This window comes from Moschus berezovskii, chromosome 26 (assembly GCF_049115385.1).
Source record: "Moschus berezovskii isolate FMDL1 chromosome 26, NW_MosBer_1.0, whole genome shotgun sequence".
NCBI lineage: Eukaryota > Metazoa > Chordata > Mammalia > Artiodactyla > Moschidae > Moschus > Moschus berezovskii.
The window spans coordinates 13,216,574-13,232,013 of record NC_142485.1 but is presented as its reverse complement, the minus strand read 5'-3'; positions in this window follow the sequence as shown (position 1 = coordinate 13,232,013).

Below are 15,440 nucleotides of genomic sequence, written 5' to 3'. Positions count from 1 at the left end.
TTTGCATTTCCAAAAGGGACAAAAGCTGAAAAGTCAAGGATTTTTAAATGTTCTAATGGTAGAAACAGGCAACGACTTTGGAATTCTAGGCTTAGAGTTGGATGTGTTGAGAGCAGTCTTTGGTTTTTCTTTTAAAGATTTTTTTTTTTAGGGGGATGTGGATCATTTTTTAAGTCTTTATTAAATTTCTTAAAATGTTGTTTCTGTTTTATGCTTTGGGTTTTTTTGGCTGTGAGGCATGTGGAATCTTAGCTCCCTGACCAGGAATCAAACCTGCACCCTTAGCACTGGAAGGCAAAGTTGTAAGCACTGGACCACCAGGGACGTCCCCAAGGGCACTCTTCTGATTAGCTCCTTGGGGCTATCCCCTTAGTCTTTCTGCTCACCAGAAGAAATTCCATGATAAAAAATGGAACTCTTAAGCTGACCCAAATTTTAATCAACAAATACAAGGGAAGCCTGAAAAGTACTAGCTGTAGAACTTACTATGAAGACTAAGTGGAAGGAAAGGCAGCCCTGCGTTCCCCTCATAAGTACTTGGTCACGTTTTTGAAGAATGTTGGTTTTGAAACCTACTGTCATAATGAAACCATTTTGAAAATTACGTGGGAAGAGTCCTAGCTCCTCCTTTTACAGCTCTGTGACTTCAGATATGCCAGCCAGCTTCTTTGTGGCTCAGTTTTCTCCTCTGTAAGGTGAAGATAACAACGTCTTCAACTGCGTGCCTCTGAGCTACTTCAGTCGTGTCCAACTCTGTGCGACCCCATGGACCGTAGCCCACAGGGTCCTCTGTCCTTGGGATGCTCCAGGCAAGAACACTGGAGTGGGTTGCCATGCCCTCCTCCAGGGGATCTTCCCAACCCAGGGATGGAACCTATGTCTCTTATGTCTACCTGCTTTGGCAGGTGGGTTCTTTAACACTAGCGCCAAACTGGGAAGCCCTATCTTCAACTGAAGAGTTGCTAAAGGGTCAGGTGATGTATTTTTCCTCTTTTTCTTTCTGGGCTTTTCTGTGTTTGTCAGGAAGGGTATAAGCTATTTAAGGACATCATGTATGCTATTATTCCAGTGCAAGGTGGTTTTTTACTCCCTTTCTGTGTATTCAGTGCTGCATTTATTCACCCAGTAGATTGATCAGTAGATTGATTTTTCTCTGCTGCCAGTCAGCAGTTACACACAGAAAGAGGTCCTGAATACTCCATCCACTTTGGGACGCGCTTTCATACATTCTGTGCCACACAAATACCTGTTATTTTGTATTATTTATGTGGCTGTCATTTCTGTAAGACTTCACATAGCTTATACTTTTGTCAGAACAGGGACACCATTCAGATTTCATCTGCTGACACACTTGAGCATCCTTGGAGAAGCTGGGAAGCAATGTACGGAGCCATGCACACGGGGCTCAGCAGTTCCCTGGGCTTTCTCTTTCTCCAGTTTCCTGCCCTACCTTCGCAAGTTTCTACAGAGTCACAACCAGGAGAGACAGAACAGAGCAGAGAAATATGGGAATAAAAGGAACTGCTTATCAAGATATTGTTTTTGATTCCAAGATGCCATTTAAATGGTGTTTGGCTGAATTCGTATTTTCCTATGGTCTTTGTTAGCTTCAAGATCTGGTATTTAGTTCTGTCCCAAGAGATGCATTGACAGCAGTGACATTTCTCAGCAACCGTCCAAGAGAAGCATGTGAGAAAAACTTCAGAACAAAGAGGCTTACGTGCAGTCTCCTTCAGTCCAAGTAACCTCTGAATTAGGAAATGATTCTAAACGTGAGTTCTCTGGATTGGTAGGATTCTTTAGAAATGCCTGCAAGGGGCCACCTTGGAAGACCAGGTGAGGGAACTGACTGTAGGGCTCCAGGCTCTCAGTACTCACTTAAATCAGAGCAGCTCGGAGTTAATCTATTTTTAATATACTAGAATTATTCATGAGATTTTTAAGAAAACAGTTGTATTACTAAAAAGATGCTTGAACACATTTGAAATAGTGCCTTTAGGGCTTTATGTGGAAACCTCCAATCCTTCCTTAGACTGGATGCACTGGTGGTTTTTTAAAAAAATCTAGTGATTTAAATAGCTACAAAAATGGGAAGAATGTTCAGGGGAAAGAATTACAGTGGTCAAAACTTGGTTGGGTCCCTGAACCCGAAAATTCATGAAAGCCAACAACTGCTTTCTTTTTCTTCACAGTCACACTCAAAAAAAGAAAAAAGAAATTGCTCCTCACTATCTTCACTTCCTCTTCTTCCATTCACAATTTAATCCAGTGACTGACTCCCATCCTCATCACTCCACTAAAGCCAGTGTTCTCAGTGCTCAATTGTGTCTGACTCTTTGCAACCCCATGAACTGTAACCCGCAAGAATCCTCTGTCCATGCGATTTCCCAGGTAAGAATACTGGAGTGGGTTGCCATGCCCTCTTCCAGAGGATCCTCCCGACCCATAAATTGAACCTGCGTCTTCTGTGTCTCTTGCATTGGCAGGTGGATTCTTTACCACTGAGCCACCTGGGAAGCCCCACTAAACCAAAGCCCTCCTTGTAATTAAATGAAATGAATGTTTTTCAGTTCTTTTCTGTCTTGATGGTCTTCGCCAATGGCTCAGTGGTAAAGAACCCACCTGCAATGCAGGAGACATGCGTTCAATCCCTGGGTCAGGAAGATCTCTTGGAGGAAGAAATAGCAACCCACTCCAGTATTCTTGCCTGGAAAATCCCATGGACAGAGGAGCCTGAGGGCTACAGTCTAGAGGGCTGACAAGAGTCAGACATGACTGAACACACACGTGCATCTCTCTTGATACCTCAGCAGCATTTGATACCGCTTCCTTCTTGAGGCTGTGCTGACCCATTGGGCTCTATGGTCTCAAATGCTCTGGTTTTCCTTCTGTCCTTCAGCCATCTTCTTTGACGATTCCTTGTTTTTCTCCCATCGGTGTTGTCCTAGTTTTCTTGTTCCTGTCTCTTATCTCAGTGTTCTGTCTTATTCAGTGAAATAATTTACTTCTGTGATTTCAATTACGTTGCTAATGACTCTTAAATGTTTCGTGCTACCCAGAGTGGTAGACTCACAGGTCTTCATCTGTACTGCCCATAGACCCCTCAATTTCAAAATGTCCGAAGTCTATTTTATCATCTTTCCTAGAACCTAGTTTTACATTTTCCAGGGTCACCACCACTGCCACCGTCTGCACAGTTGCCCGTAACGTGATCATCATCATTGGTTCCAGAATCTTCAGCTTCACCTTCGCTTTTCTCCTCCCTCATATACAATTAATCCGTGGGCACCATGTTGACTCCTAAGTATTTCTCATATCTTTCTGTTACTTTTCTTCTCCACTTCAAGTTGTAAGTTTCACCCACCCTCACCTATCATTGAAATGGCCAAAGTGACTGCCTAGCTGGTCTCCCAGCGTTTAGTTGTGCCTTCTACTCATTTCCCATACCTCAGGCAAATTGATCTTTCTAAAACACAAATTTAATCAGATCTATGCTGTAACACTTTTTAATTGATTCTCATTTTTTCTCTGATGTATTCAAACTCCTTTCATATGGAGTATAAGATAGTGTAGGTGATTACTCCAGCTTAGCTCTAAAACCTTATCTCTTGGTGTTTTGTCAAAATGTGAATTACATATGTTCTTTGTCCTATGGCCTTCTCATGTGTTACTCTTGCCTTTAGCTATAAGGGTCTTCTTCCAGCTATTTACTTAACTAAGCGTGACTTAGTCTTCCCCCATCAGTGTACACATTGCTTCCTGCAAGAAATGTGTGCTATTTCCACAAGCCTGGCTGAATTCCCACCCATGTGCTTCCATAGCCACCCTTCCTTTTTGTAAGTGAACATTTCTCCCATTGTATTGCCATTGTCTCTTTAGCTTGAAGAAGTCAGAAACCGGCTATATCCCTAGCAGTTAGTAGTGTGGTTGGCTTTTAGTGGAAGTTCAGTTCAGTTCAATTTGGTCGCTCAGTCATGTCTGACTCTTTGCGACCCCATGAATCACAGCACGCCAGGCCTCCCTGTCCATCACCAACTCCCGGAGGTCACTCAAACTCATGTCCATCAAGTCGGTGATGCCATCCAGCCATCTCATTCTCTGTTGTCCCCTTCTTCTCCCGCCCCCAATCCCTCCCAGCATCAGAGTCTTTTCCAATGAGTCAACTCTTCGCATGAGGTGGCCAAAGTATTGGAGTTTCAACTTTAGTGGAAGAATCCCCCTTTAATGAACAAATGAATCACCTCTAGAGAATCAGTTCAGTTCGGTTCAGTCGCTCAGTCGTGTCCGACTCTCCGCGACCCCATGAATCACAGTGCGCCAGGCCTCCCTGTCCATCACCAACTCATGTCCATCGAATCGGTGATGCCATCCAGCCATCTCATTCTCTGTCGTCCCCGTCTCCTCCCACCCCCAATCCTTCCCAGCATCAGACTCTTTTCCAGTGAGTCAGCTCATTGCATGAGGTGGCCAAAGTATTGGAGCTCCAGCTTTAGCATCAGTCCTTCCAAAATAAAGGGGAACAGATCTTAGATTAGAGACTCAAGATAGTTGACATTTGAGACGTATGAAAAGAAGAAACTAATAAGAGGCAAACCGTGGGGAATTTGGTTCCAGCATGAAAGGGATCATTTAACATCTTCGGAGTATGAGCCCTGTAAGCCATATAAACCAAGTTACGCATGAATTCAGGAGTTTTGGAATTGACCATAGAGACGCAAAACCAGGCTAGGTTTTTAAACTGCATGTCTGGGACATATATGGGAGAATAAATGTTAAAGGGGGTAAACCTGAAAAGCAACAGAGACTCCCAAATATAAGCTCATTTGGGAGGGAACCATGCTCAATCAATAACTACTCAACAAATATCTTCCTTGAGCAAGAGCTATGCTAAGTCCTGAGGATTCAGAAGGGAACCACTCAGTCTACTTTTCAGGGAGACTTCCCTGAAAAGATGATGATTGAACTAAGCCATGAAGAACAGATAACTGGGATTAAATTTGACAGAGAAGAGGGATAGGGGAACTTTAGGAAATTCTGTGCATAGAATACAGCAATCCCGGGACAAGAATTCACAGGAAAAGTCTGGCATATTCAGGAACGGCAAGCCAACTCATGAAGCCAGTCATAAAGCTCATGGAGGGTAGTGCAGAGTGAAGAGGGAAGGCTGGTAAAACTGTTTGAATTTCGCACCCATATCATAGTGACTAAAGACATTGAGTGGACACCAAGTTTTTTAAGGAAATGGGTGATATTTGTTGGTGTTGTTGTTGCTGAGTTGCTCAGTTGTGTCTGACTCCTGAAGACTCCATGGACAGCAGCACGCCAGGCTCCGCTGTCCTTCACTATCTCCTGGAGTTTGTTCACACTGATGTCCATTGAGGCAGGGATGCTATCTAACCAACTTATCCTCTGCCGCCCTCTTCTCCTTTAGCCTTCAGTTTTCCCAGCATCAGAGTCTTTTCTAATGAGTCAGCTCTTCGCATCAGGTGGCCAAAGTATTGGAGCCTCAGCTTCAGCATCAGTCCTTCCAATAAATATTCAGGGTTGATTTCCTTTAGGATTTTCTGGTTTGAACTCCTTGCTGTCCAAAGGACTCTCAAGAGTCTTCTCCAACACCACAATTCAAAAGCATCAATTCTCTGGCGTTCAGCCTTTTTAAGGCTCAGCATTCACCTTAGTACATGACTACTTGAAAAACCGTGACTTTGACTATATGGACTTTTGTCCGCAAAATGATCTTTGCTTTTTAATATGCTGTCTGGGCTTGGCATGGGCTTCCCCAGGGGTTCAGACAGTAAAGAATCTGCCAGCAATGCAGGAGAGCTGAGTTCAATCCCTGAGTCGGAAAGATCGCCTGGAGAAGGAAATAGCCACCCACTCCAGTATTGTTGCCTGTAGAATTTCATCGGCAGAGGAGCCTGGTGCGCTACAGTCCATGGGGTCACAGCGAGTAGGACATGACTGAGCAACTAGGTTCATTTTAGGTTTCCTTCCAAGGAACCCCTGGATTCATGGACCTACCATTCCAGATTCCTATGTAATACTGTTCTTTACAGCATTGAACTTTACTTTCACCGCCAGACACATCCACAAATAAGCGTCGTTTCTGCTTAGGCCCATCTGCTTCATTCTTTCTGGAGCTATTAGTAATTGCCCTCTGTCCTTCCCCAGTAGCACATTGAGCACCTTTCAACCTGGGGGCGCTCATCTTCCAGTGTCATATATTTCTGTCTTTTCATACTGTTCCTGGGATTTTCAAGACAGGAATATTGGAGTGGTTTTCCATTGCCTCCTCCAGTGGATCACGTTTTGTCAGAACTCTCCACTATGACCCGTCCATCTTGGGTGGCCTGCATGGCATGGCTCATAGCTTCACTGAGTTACACAAGCCCCTTTGCCATGACAAGGCTGTGATCCCTTAAGGGGAATTAGTGATATAAACAGGCATCATTTTTAGAAAATGTCTCCTCCAATTGATTGAAAAATAGAGATGCTAAAAACGTAGTGCTTAGATGAGTCCTAATGCAACTCCATGGGTCTTTGGGCACCTTTGCATGTAAATGGCTCACTTGTAGAAATGATGGTATGTGTTTGAGTGTGTGTGTTTGTGTGTGTGTGCGCGCGCACGCTATTGAACACAGGTCTCTCAGATTGCAGGCAGATTCTTTACCAGCTGAGCCCTCAGGGAAGCCCTAGAATCTGACAAACCTTGGTTTATCCAGTTACCAAAGAAGGGAAGAAAAGCAAATACATTTTTTCTTTTTAAGTTACAAATCAGAGTCTATTAACCTACCAACAAGGGAACGTACAACAATGAAGAAATTGATTTATTCATTGGATAGAAAAAGAAACCAAGGGATTGTAAGTGTTGGAAAGTCAGAGTTAATTGTGGCTGTGACAGTTAACTATTAACTAGAATGAGTCCATAGATCCAGCATGATTAGTTGAAATAAGCCTCATTGTTCACTTTTTGGACAACGTCTTCAGTTAGGTTCAATAAGTGTTAGTTGCTCAGTTGTGTCTGACTCTTTGTGACCCCATGGACTCTAACCTGTCAGTCTCCTCTTTCCATGGGATTCTCCAGGCAAGAACACTGGAGTGGTTTGCCATTCCCTTCTCCAGGGGATCTTGCTGACCCAGGGATTCTTTACCATCTGAGCCACCAGGGAAGTGTTTGTGTGTATGTAGGGTGGGGTGGGGGGCGGCAGAGAAGTGGCTGTGCATGCGGTGTGTGGGTGTATTGAAGGAGAATGACTTTGGTACATCGCCACTTCTCCAAACCCTGCATTTTCTTACAAGTGGTGCCTTAGCAATCTTATTATTTCACAGTGTGGGAAGGAAGGTCAGATTTCTGAATTAATTTCATGAGATGAAGGGCAACTTGAAGAGAAGACAATGAAGCACATCACAGGAAATGAAGTAATGTATTTCTCTTTGTATTGGGATATAATTGCTTTACAATGTTGTGTTCGTTTCTGCTGTACAGCAGAGTGACTCAGCTATCTGGATACCTATATCCGCTCCCTCTTGGACCTCTTGTCCACCCCAGTATCCCACCCCTCTAGGTCATCACACAGCACGGAGCTTAACTCCCTGTGCTGTACAGCAGCTTCCCACTGACTGTCTGCTTACCCCGGTAGTGTATTTATCTCAATCTCAATCTCCCACTTTGCCACTCCCTCCCCTCCCCCATCCACAGATCATTTCTCTAACATCTGCATCTCTATTCCTGACTTGGAAATAGGTTCATCTGTACCATTTTTTAGATGCCACATATATGCGTCAATATACAATATTGAAACAAGGTATTTCTCTGAAATAATTTTGTGCTAATTAAATCCATCTGCCGGATTTCATCTTGTCTCTTCAGAGCACCTTCCTAGGTGCTTGGGCTGTATTTTCCCTCAACATATTATATATGAAATATTAAAATCCCAGGTACATTCAGAAGACTATGATCCCTGCATTTGTTAAAATATCAGTACAACAAGAACAGCTGGCTTGTTCCTCTCCCTGGGAAAGAAAAAAAAAGTCTTCCTGAATATTCCTGGCAGATCTGTCATCTCTTCCTCAAACCAAGTGACAAGTGAGTCATACAAGGGGGCTTCAAAAGGTTTTAGCCATATTGCACAGCAGATGCTCCGAAACTATTATTCAGAGAGCCTGCCCAGGACCTCTGTTGCCCCCTGATTCCCTTGAAGCAATTTATGGCCTACTCTTTCTTTGCATCAGTTATATTATGACTGCATTAATCCAAAAGATGCACTAACCTGACCTCTACATCAAATTCTCTGAATCCTCACCCCCCCCAACACACATACCTCATGTCTCACCACCATATACACGCACTATGCTCTTTCATATGTTGTCTAAAGCAGGATTATTTTCAGAAATGCATTAGTACCAAAACGACCAGTTTGATATATACTGAACTTTTACCTAATTCACTAGTCCTGGTATTTTCTGCTTTTGTGTCACCATAAATCCTCCAGTACCTTTCATTTTGGAGGATAATGATCATTTTTCTCGTTTCTGTTTCATCTTATTTCCCAATCAATCTCAGCTGAAAATTAACCTGGGTTAGCACTTTATATGATGCTCACCCTATATGAAATTCTATAGATCGTCCTTCGATCCACATTTTAGAAGTACTCAATAGTGTTCTTCTGGTGCTACTTTCAATGAAATCTTATCTTTGACATATTGAGACTGCAAAATACTTTGCATTTATAGATCTCGTTGAATTCATGACTGTTACCTACACGGCAGCAAATCATGAAAATGAGAGTTGGAAAAGTCTTATTAAGATGGAAAGTCCATCCCCAGAGGCTATGTAAGAATGTTAACTTATAATTCAACATTTATTAAGCCCCCCAAAATGTACTAGGCTCTTTACAGAACAAAGAACCAGACAAAGTCAAAGCTTCAGTTATTTGCAATAAGGCAACATCATCGTGTCCATTTTTCTTTTTAAAAAGACTCCAGAAATGGGACTTCAAATGTTTTCCACAAACAATGATTCTATGACTTGATAAATTTTTCTGATGAGAAGTGTATTCCTGGTATCTAGCCTATGTAGTCATCTGAAAAGAAGCTTAATTCACCTTATGTCAGGTAATAATCAGGATCAAATGAACCAAGGGCATGAACCCTGCAAGTAACTTAAGAGTTTTGTCCAATTTCTTTTCCTGTCTTGAAGCAGGACAGAGGAAAACCAATATACAAAATGTTTGTTTACATATTTCATAAAAATGGAATGGCTGAGTAATTCTTTCATTCCTCCCTCTTTCGATAAAAAATACTTTTGTAAATATACCTATCACTTAATATAGGACATTACACAGTGCTTGACACACAGTAAGAATTCAATAAATTTTTCTTAAGTGACTGTATAAGATAGTTTTTTTCAATAACATGACTGTGGCATGCTCGGCTTATCTCTATATTGTTAAACTGAGAATATAGGAAAAATATACTAGTATTTTGAATATTGACCATGCTGTATAGTATCCACTGGTTCAAATACACAAATACATATATATATATATAATAAATCTTGCAGATTCTTTAGGTTCACTAAAGAACCTTCAAGATATATAGATTCCCAAATCATAGAGTATAAACTAATATTCACACCAGGAATTTTGATTCCCATTCAAAAATTATTTTGATGAAAATATACCAATGTCTACTGGGTAAGAAATTTTAAACAAGGTCTCTGGGGAGGAAGGGTGGTGGGAATTGTCAAGCAAACTAATCTCGTCTCTTTTTTTCTTTCACTGAGTTTATTGAACTGAGAAGTTAACTGGTCTCAGAAGCAGACATTATTTAAATAATCAAGCAGATGCTGTAGAAACTATATAGCCAGTGAATGAACTGGATATATTATTATACCTCATGACTATTTCAGTGCCAGGATCCATGTACTCAACGCAAATACCTCAGGCTGCAGTTTTTAACCCATCCCGTCTTCTTGGCTTTGGAAATAGAGTGATGATTATACTTAACTCTAAGATATGTTTAGAATCTCATGATATGTGCCATGTAATAAGTGAGACATTGATCCTCGATCCCCCTGCCACAGGGAAAATGGACACTAGTCAATATTTCATTTTCCAAATGCTCTCAATCTGTCACGTCCTTTTGAATGCCTCCTTTACTCCATGCACGCTTGCTAAGTCACTTCAGTTGTGTCTGACTGTTTGTGATCCCATTACTATAGCCCACTAAGCTCCTCTGTCCATGGGATTTCCAGGCAAGAGTACTGGAGTGGGTTGCCATGCCCTTCTCCAGGGGATCTTCCTGACCCAGAGATTGAACCTGCGACTCACATCTCCTGCATTGGTAGGTAGGTTCTTTACCGCTAGTCCCTCCTTTACTCTATCCTCACCCTAACCCAGCAAGGGACACTTGGAGATGTATCACTAAAGTGTTTGCCTGAAAACAAAGATATCTGTCCCAAAGAAATCCAAGATTCCTAAATCTATAGTCACTGGAGATGAAGAAATGAAATGGTGTGAAAATGTTTGCAATTTAAAGTATAAGATCTTCACTATCTAGATTCAGTGATGTGTGTGCTTAGTCACGCAGTCATGTCCGACTCTTTGTGACCCCATAATTGTAGCCCGCCAGGCTCCTCTGTTCCTGGGATTCTCCAGGCAAGAATACCGGAGCTGATTGCTATTCCCTTCTCTAGGGGAACTTCCTGACCCAGGGATCAAACCCAGGTTCTCTGCATTGCAGGCAGATTCTTTACAATTTGAGCCACCAGGGAAGCCCAGATTCAATGATAGGCAATTGCAATAAAGCTTCAATGTGATAGAAAGCCTTGCTAGGAATTTAGCTGAGTTAAACCTGTAATAGCTCTGGTATGTAGTCACAGACACGTGGTCTTAGATCTTCTACGAACTAACCATGGCTTCAAAAAACAGCGCACCTGCCTTTTCTTAGTTTCAGTTCATTTGCTTGTAAAATAAAAAGATTGAACTAGATTATTTCCAGGGTCTTTGCTGCTAACAAATCTCATGTATTTTTGATGCCTTACGAATATTTTACAGATCTTGATATGAAATAAGGATATGAATTGACTCTTGATATCATAACTATATCCAATAAAAATCTGCTATGACATTAAACATCCATAAGGTACATACGAGGAATGCCATTCCCCACTGAGTACTGGCATTTAATCCTTGTCACTTTTTCATGCCTCTTTAAGAAAGGCAGGGGTGCCTTTACTGCAAACGGTGTACTCAGAGGCGTCCCACAATCTCCTGAATGCGGGAGTTCCTTAGAATCCAGGTCTCACTGCAAAGTCCGTGCTTTATATATCACACCAGGATTAGTGTTAAGCAGCAATTTAGAGTCTGGTCCTGTATTTCCAATTTCCAGTTTTTCATTCCAGGAGGCCACTGAGGCATAGTAATGATCCCTAATAAGCATGAGCCTTTCCACTGTACCAAATACTGTTCAAAGACATTTTATCTGTTACGTCACTTAAATTTACAATAATCCCAAAGGGAAACAGGAGAACAAATGCATAGAGAGGTCAAAGTCCCAGGAGTTAAGATTTGATGTCTGATGTCAGAGCACGCTACCCTACACTGTCACTACACAAGACGCCTCTGGATTTGAAACTGAAGTTCTCTTTAAGTAAGCAGAGAAAATGCTTACAAAGCTGGGTCACTGCATCATTATCTGAAAGAAAGCTGTTTCTAAGTGTAAGCCTCACTGGGTCTTACTTTCAGGGATCTCCAAAAACAAACGTGCTCTCCTGCTTCAGGTGCTCTAAAGCATTTCCATCTGCCCATTGCCCTGCTCCAACTCCCTGTTTTGACTTCAGAACTTATGCCTAACTTGTCCCCATTCTGAATAGAGCCCGTGAAGGGTCCCTGAAAATTCTAATGGGTTTGTGTGTACCATTTCAGTAATGAAGACAGCTTCAGTATCTTCAACAGCTGAGTATTTAATAAGTGATAGGGAAGCTGGATATATGTAAACTGAATCATACTTTAATTCATTGTAACATACAGAAACCAAGGAGTGTCTATATATATATATATATATTTATAGAAGAGACTCTTTTTTAAAGAAGTCTTTATTTGGCTGCACTGGGTCTTAGCTGTGGCATGTGGGATCTAGTTCCCTGAAGGGGGCTCAAACCCAGGCCCCCTGCTTTGAGAGCACAGAGTCTTAACCACTGGACCACCAGGAAAGTGTCAAGAAGAGACTCTTTTTGTTTTCTTTTCATATGTATCTGCAGTGGGGTCTCAATTTTTTTCACATATCAAGTCGTTGTAAAGATTAACAGCAGAAAAATTGAATGTTTAGGAAAGATCAATTCTTAGGTTTGCTTTTTAAGGAAAAGAATCATTTCACACCCTGCGGACATGCCACTCTTTGGTAAGATTTGCATTTATACTAAAGAGGTCTGTGGTATCATCTTCAGAGGGTGGAACTCACAGTGTCCTGTGACCTAGAAATGCTAAACTGTTCATTTCTGCAGAAGGGTTATGCTTCTGACTGTGGCACAGTGAATAAATCCATCATACTTTTGTCAGAAAGTAGTATCACAATTTATATTTCTTAACCCAAACAATCATACCGCATCCACAGATTAAAAGCTGACATGAAAGAAAACTAGTCATTGACTGAATTCAGCAAAGGTGCCCTTTCACCATCTTCAACCAGCCAGTTCATGAAAGGTATCCACTTTGCCAAGCCAGATTGTATATGTCAGGAGACTCTGAAAGATCATTTGACCCCTGAGAATATTTTCCCCTTCCACAGTGAAAAGGACAAGTGGCATTTACCCTTATTTCCTCCTTAATGTAATAAATACTGGCCACCTGTCTTGATCTTCCGAAATGATAAAGATCTGTGAATACCTAATTCCATGGCTCCACAGAACTGCTCACTTTAGTAGAAAGGCTCATACTTCCTCTTCTCTTTCAAACCTTTGCTTTCTCTGTGAGGCTTGCTCTGATTGGATTCTTTTAATTCACCCCCGGACTCTCTGTCTCTTCCCAATTCATTCTTGTCAACAACAGTGCTGTTAATATCTGACGTTCTGTATATTGTCTTGTTTTTCTTGTCTCCCCAATGAAAATATGAATTTCCTAAGGGCAGACGTTTGTTCACTGCTGTCCCTATAGTTCGTAGGACAGTGCTTTATCCATAGTATGTGTGTGTGTTAGTCACTCAGTCGTGTCCGACTCTTTGCAACCTCATGAACTGTAGCCCGCCAGGCTCCTCTGTCCATGGGATTCTCCAGGCAAGAATACTGGAGTGGGTTCCCTTTTCCTTCTCCAAGATCCATAATAGATTCTCAGTAAGGATTTGCTGAACAAATGAGGGAACGATAGCCCCAAATAAAGACTCATAACAATTTTGGTATATCCTGTAATGTCCCAGATTTATATCTAAACATACTTTCTTCTCAGGAAAACAGTCTAAAAAGGGATTATTTTCTTTTCAAAACAGTTACAAAAATGCTGTTTGGAACATTTAGCATCTTTTTACAAAGATCTCAAATGTCCAGAAATCTGGGAGTTGCACAATTTGTCTCCGAGTTTTGATCCACCATTGTCTCCGGCACTGACTTGGTTCAAACCACTAATATCTCAGAACCTCAGTTTGATGGGAATGTAAATGAAAATACCTAAACTACATGACACCTGATTTTATCCACACTCTGATACTCTGTGATTCTTAGGATAATTTCTTCTGTCTACCCCATGTTCTTAGCATTTCATGTGTATAGAGCATGTACTGGTTGATAAATATAGATACAATATAAAACCTAAGTGTTCACTCAGTAGATATAGAAAATAAGAAATCTGGCACATCTATTATCCAGGTTTTTATATGTAAATTTATGTGAAAGTTATTCAAAAAGTCAAATGCTTCCTCACCATTACCTTCACCATTGACAGTTCTGAACTTGTGAATTACACCCTACATAAGCACAGCTCCACGATTCTTTTTTTATCCAGATTACAAAGCCACTGAACTGTCTTTTCATCTTGGATGCTCTATTGAACATACTATACAATTTTTCAACACCATAATTTGATCTGAGAACATCTGCAAAAAATCTGTAACACATTTTTTCCCTTCTCAGAACTTGACTTACAAGCCTCTCCATATCAGGCATCATTCCACAGTTTCTGTGACATATTATTGGGCAAACCACTAGAAACACTTTTGAAGGACCAGAAAATAGACCAGAAAACGAGCCCAATTAACGACGTCATTAACAGAATTCTTAATTAGCTGCTCAATTTTTGTATCAATCAGTTCTTTTTATAAATAAAAAGTCATGATAGTTCCCCTTTGTTATTTGAAATTCTTCTTATATAAGGACGTCCCAGGCAGCTCAGACAGTAAAGAATCGGCTTGCAAAGCAGCAGACCCAGATTTGATCCTTGGGTCAGGAAGATCCCCTGGAGCTGAGAATGACTACCAACTCTGCCTGGAGAATTCCAAGAACAGAGGAGCCTGGCTGTCTACAGTCCATGGGGTCACGAAGAGTTGGATATGACTGAGCGAATAGCACTTTCACTTTCATGAAGATCTTGGGGACGCAGGCCTCTTCTACTTTTAGGGCTTCCCTAGTGGGTCAGTGGTGAAGACTCTGACTGCAATGCAAGAGATGCAAAGTTCAATCCCTGGGTCAGGAAGATCCCCTGGAGAAAGAAATGACAACCCACTCCCATATCCTTGCCTGGAAAATCTCATGGATGGTGGAGCCTGGCAAGCTTTAGTCCATGGGGTCGCAAAGAGTCAGACACAACTTAGCAACTAAACAACAGCAACAATATATAATCAAGGTTATCTCATGAGTCTATTATTTCCTCAAGCAATCTAAGTTCCCTGGCAAGAACTAACTACAGGGCTTTCCTGGAGTTTATGTTTCACAAAGTGAGTAAGTTCAGCTAAACGTTCCGATGTTACCTCAATCGTGCACTCATGAAGCCTGCTGAGTGCTTCCTCTGGTTGTATTCATTTATTCTGTGCCCGCTGGTCTTCCAGGTCTCCTTTCTCCTTTCCCTAGAAATTCAGCAAAAAAGCCGCCATATCCTTTCGTGTGCCCTCCCCACTCTCGTCCCGTCTTTATTACTTGCATCCTATTATTTGTTTATTTCTATCTTATTTTCTTGAGGATTTCTAGCTATCTTTTCTCTATTTTTGCTATTCATCCTTGAAGGATTTTATTTATTTTCTGGGTCTGACAATCTGGGTGGCTTCAACATCAGAAATGTATTTTCTCTCAATCCCGGAGGCTAGAAATTTGAGACTAAGGTGTCAGCAAAAATGGTTGCTTCTGAGGCCTCTTTTCTTGGCTGTAGATGGCTGCCTTCTCCCTATATCTTCAAAAGGTATTTCCATTTTGTGAGTCTGTGTCTTAATCTAATATTCTTATACAAATTTAAGGTATA